Genomic DNA, 5,603 nt, shown 5'->3' with positions numbered 1-5,603 from the left:
GCAATTATGTTGTGAGCGGAAAGACCAGAATCCACAAAACACTAACTGCATATATACATAATGCACAGTACTATTATATTTTACATTACCACACAAAATGCACAAGAACATAACATACAGAATGTTTAAAATTCATATGTTTTAAACACTGCAATGATCCTTTCAACAGTTCCTGTTACAGTATAAGTTACAAAACAGTGAATGAGTATGTAATGTACTGGAGTGCAATATCAGTCTTTACGGGATAGTCCACGCCAAAAAGAAAATTCTTTCATTTACTCACTTTCATGCTTTTCCAGATGTATATAAAACTTTCTTTCTTGACACAAAGATTTTTAAGAAAATAATCAATTTCTGAGAATCCACATAACACAGGTGAACTGTAACCCATGCACATTTGACAGTTGAGTGGAAGTGATTATTAATAGTCAAAAGTTTATATTATTAGTGTTTTTCTTATCTGTTGTTTCACTTCAAAAGATACTGATTTAAAAACTAAGGTCAGATGGATTACGGTCATGGTCGCTGTGTGTGGTTTTTAAAGCATCTTTAGGACTCACAGAGATTAATTATTTGCCTAAAAATCTTAACTTGTGTTTACCTGTCCAGTAGAAAAAAGTACAGTAATATGCATTTGAGACAGCATGAGGGTGAGTAAAATTAAAAATATATATTTTTTATTTTTGAACTATCCCTTAACAATCACATGCTGTTGGTATGCCAATTCGAGATCAGCATAGACTAATAAGAATAAAGTGCAACCTCTTGTGTACTTGTGAACAGTGTTTGTTTTATCTAGAGCTCCAAAGAAGTAAAGATATTTGCATAATATCAGGTGTCTGAAGATCAAGATCCCAGTCATTCAAAGGTGATGTGTCTGAACACAATAAGATTCTTGTCTGATGAGGGCTCTCTGGTACTATCACTACATCCTCTGGGTCAGCATCAGAAGTTCATGGAAGAGTTGCTCTTCTCTCTGGAAACAGAGAAAGGACATGTATCATAGTCTAACAATACAAACTGCTTTGAACTCCCATGGCACATTTCAAACTTAAAATATTTCAAACAAATAAATACACAATATAATTATTTAATATATATATTAGTATTAACTTGGTACTAAAATACCTCAAAGTTATGTACCATTAATCATCTGTAATACCGCTGTGTAACCATTAGATGGCTCTGTATAGCCCTATATAATCATGACTGTGTATACCCTAGTTGCTGGAAACTGTTTTCAGTCATAATTATTTGCATGTATTAGGTTTTGCATTTGGATATATATTTAGGCATTATTTGTCAAAGTTTGTTTGTTTGTTTGTAAAAGGCTTACCTTGCTAAAGTTGACAGCGCAGTGATTGACAGCGGGCTTGTAAAATAGCATTGGTTATTGTCAGATACAGTAAATTTAGTACTGTACAATCTATGTGCTGGGGGAAAATATGAACTAATCGAAGCAAATATGATCTAATTGAAGACTGTAACTGTGTGTAGATAACCAGGTCCTGTGATTGGACTAAATCAAGAACACTTACCGTGAGTATCCTGATAACAACGATGATTGATGATCATGATGATTATATCATTCATCTGTGCTATTCCTAAGAAATCATCTCATCAATGTAGTGTAGCAGCAGAAAAATACTGATAAAATAATAATAAAAAATCTTTATATATCATTTTATATCATTAAAATGAAATAGGAAGCCGCTAACAGACGCTCACATCCACACAGGCGCAACGATACTGACGCCTTCACTTCCAGGTCAAGAAGCTGTCAATCAAAAACTCAGTAGCCAATGAGAACACACCGCTGTTAACCCCGCCCCCACGAGAGCTTTGTGTCAGAATGGCGAACGAAAACTTCAGAAGCGTAAATGAAATCTTCAGAATCGTAAACGAAAACTTTAGAAGCGTAAATGAAAACTCTGGAAGTGCATTTGTAAGTACAGATCAACGAATGAAAGATGAGAAAACAGTTGCAAAACCTGCAGTGTATTAAAAACGAGGTCAAAGATTTTGCCTGTAATTTATTTATTTTTTAGTTTCAAAGACATTTTATTCAGTTTCACTTGATATTTTCATACGTTTCTTTAAAAATTACATTCATTTTATTTGGCACAAATCTAATTCCATACAAGTATGCCCTTGATCATGTTGTTGGAGGACCAGCAATAGATGTTGATTCAGGAGGCGAAGTCATATTTGGAGGACTGTGGATGCCAATGCATCAAAATTTGCTAGAATTCTTCCCTGTAGATCTGCAGTCTCAGCTGACAATCCGACCGGTTAAAATCTAGTTACAGACAGTGAGCCGACTCAGACCGAGCTGGCCAATCACACGGGGGTCAGATTCTGACCTTTCCTTCCCCTGCCCAGTGCCGAACTTGTTGGCTTCGTGCCTCAAATTGACACCTAAATGGTTTTGTATAACGGCACTTACATTGATTACAGCCATATTTCCTCTAGAGCTTCTCAGCCAGAGGAGAATCTCACATTCAATTACAGAAAACTTGTTTCATTGATTTTTCGTTTGGTGCTCACAGCTGCGAGTTAGAGTGCAAACGCGTATGTTAGTGAATGTCCGCTGAAGCGTCCCTTGCTGTCCTTGAGACCCGGGAAAGCTTCTATTCTGCCATTAACAAACAGTGGATCTCGGGTTCACCTGTGATATGCGCTCTGGGTAATTTACTCAATGAGTATTGAGCGGCTGAAGATATGGACACTGCAGTCATCTCCTGTTCATCAGTTCATCTCTCCGCAGCGCTCAGTCAAGAAGTAGATATTACACAGCCGTGACTCAATGTGTTCATTCAGACAAAGCAGTCTGATGCTTTCAGTGCACGATGGAGGAGTCTTGCTGCACTTCTTTTTTTGTCCAGATCTGTGTCTGTGAAGGAAATTGTGGTGATCAATTTTTTGTCAACTTCATTTGTCTTTATAAACACTTGCTATGTTGTTGTTGTTTTATTTAAAAACCTTTTTGTGAATATGCATCTTCAGCTACACATTGAAAATCCAGTCAGTGAGTCAGAATCAGTGAATCTTTCAGCAAGCAAATTATTACATTGATGCAAAGTCTTTCTAACCGGTTTATTTAAATAACAGGCTCATTCATTCATCAATCAGACTACACAGGGCTTACGATGCTTTTGGGAAACGCAGCCCTGGTCGTGTTATATTTTTGTGTGCAGCCAGACAAGTAATTGAGCAATATGTTTTATTTCCATTGTCTTAGGCTCATATATTATTGAAACTGAGAGTAGCAAGCCATTTCAATTATACATCTATTTTTATTGAAGAATAGGAAAATGGTATCCTCAAATGAACAGAGCTGGTCACTCTTGCGGGTTCTTTTCCATTTCTAAAACAAACAGAAAATTATAGGAATATAGGAAATCAGTTACAATTTGAAAGATTTATATCAAACTTAACCTTTCAAAGTTAAAATTTCTAGACATTTGAAGGATAACAAGTGCCTGGTGAGAGTGTGTTGGCAGTCTGTGTAGTTGGGGTTGAGGTGGCACTGAAAGGATTTTGACAGTTATATATAAAAAAAAAAAAAAAAACATTTGGGAGTAAAGAACCATATTCTCTAACAATAAGCATTCAATTCTAAATAGAGGTGTATCCAACTGTATAAGGAGTCCAATCAGTCCCATTGGTTGGTGGCACGTCACCATTCGCATACACTTAAACTCTGCCCAAGCATGTTGCACCATTCACCAGAACAGCTCAAATCGCCTATTGAAAATGAATGATTTCCGGTCACGATCCCGATGTGTTGTTGCCATCGCTATGTGGTGAACATGATCCATGAAAGAATATCCTGGCCTCATTCTGTTCCACATTGAAATGGTTCTGATTTCTCTGCCATGAGATAAAACATTTTGCATAATGATACAATATTATCACACTTTGTGATGACACGCAGGCTGATGGCTATCAACAGCCGGCCACCGATCTTTCCATAGAATTCTCGGCAACCGATTCAAAATCTGCTTTGGGCATGTCGTATTATCATAAAAATACAGAAAAACCTTGCATGCCGGTGAAATATAATCTCAAAGAAATGTATTCCCTTGCTATAGTTCGATAGCGGAACGCTAACGTGGTTTTGATTGAATTTTTGACTTACAGCATACGTCTACACTGGTAAACAACAGCCTCTATTCATCCAAAGAGAAATCAGTGAAGTTACATGGCTCAGGAAGTAAAGCGCTGGAGCAATCAGCAAAGGTAATCGGAAAGTGCTCTGTGGCTGTATGGTTTTAAAACATTGCTATTAGTCTTCAGGTCAGACCCGTGCTGAAATACTGCAGGGTGAGTTTGAGCCCAGATGCAGTCGGAATGATTTACCTCCCGTCGCTTGTGTTTCACCAGAGGTTACAGCTACTCCACAGAGCATGAACAACGCTCAAGCCAAGTGAAGGGAAAGAATGACAGAGATGGATAAAGGAGGTCAAAAACAAGAGAGAGACTTTTCCCCACACCTGGTCTCCCCATTTGTCCCTCAGGATACGGACAGATATCCATTCAAGCAGAGATATAACAAAGAAGCAATAAACAAATACTGAAAAATGGCACATGCTAAATCCAGTGTGTCTCGAGAGCTCAAGAGTTGAGGGCATATTAAGTGACAAGTTACTAAGAAATTCAAACTAAAGTTTGCAGGGGTGAAGTTGGAGCAGTTTATCTGGGAATAAGATGGAAGACTGGAAGTTTTGGAAGCCAAGGAGTAAACACATGGTTTGACGGATAGCATGAACTTGCTACCACAGTGTTGATTCTGTTCACATGTTCGATTCCAATCAAAGTCTCTATTTGTTCGGGCCTTTGTTAGCCGCTCTCTTATGGCTTTGAGGGCTTTGTTTGGTGTTGTTGAGTTGAGTGAACACTCTCTCGTACAACACATGGCCTCTTTGGCCTTTGGTGATTTCTGAAGAGTGTAGATTACCATACTGTATGTTTATTGTTAAAAATAAAAGGATGAACGCAGTCTAATACATGTTATTTTTATGGGTGTATGGCATGTGAATTGAGAGTGCCTTTTAATGTAAATTAAATTTGATTGAATTTGAGTGTAATTTAAGGCAGCAACCAGGATGCAGAATTGCAATTGGAATCTGAATGTAAGGTAGAATAAAATGAATTGAAACATATGAACATTAGTGGACCAGGGTGTGAACACTGCATTTCCCAGAGTTAATTTATCTTCAGTAAATTCCAATTCCTGACATTCCAGTTCATCTTCCTTTGGGGTGTGACCAATTCAGTTCAAATTCCAAATCATATCATTTGAAAATGAGCCAATTATTCAGATTTTTTCACAACCCTGGTATTTTATATGGTGTCATTTTGGTGCTTGCATTCATGCATTCATTGCACATGTATAAAAACACATCAACATCTGTGTCAAAAAGTAAAGCGTGTTTGTAACCAAATGAGTAAATGGTGTCGTTTCAGTGAAGTTGTCAGTTGTAGTTACAATTGATCTATCGGTAAGCCCTGCCCCCCTTAGCTACTGTTGCTTCCTCGGACAAACAAACGGAGTTGCTCACTGTCTTTCAATGACAGCTACAGTGTGAAAACCTTGTCCC

General features: G+C 37.7%; 1 long non-coding RNA gene across 1 annotated transcript; it reads left to right on the top strand.

The window, feature by feature from the left end:
- Positions 1-1,831: 1,831 nt before the first annotated feature.
- LOC131540218 (uncharacterized) lies at positions 1,832-4,884 on the top strand. The gene is made up of 3 exons (XR_009271220.1): positions 1,832-1,945; positions 4,144-4,242; positions 4,387-4,884. It is a non-coding gene; the product is annotated as an uncharacterized LOC131540218 (long non-coding RNA).
- Positions 4,885-5,603: the final 719 nt, after the last annotated feature.

Source organism: Onychostoma macrolepis, chromosome 05, assembly GCF_012432095.1.
Source record: "Onychostoma macrolepis isolate SWU-2019 chromosome 05, ASM1243209v1, whole genome shotgun sequence".
Lineage (NCBI taxonomy): Eukaryota > Metazoa > Chordata > Actinopteri > Cypriniformes > Cyprinidae > Onychostoma > Onychostoma macrolepis.
Note: the sequence above shows the minus strand (reverse complement) of the source record. Positions and strands in the feature narration are given on the sequence as shown.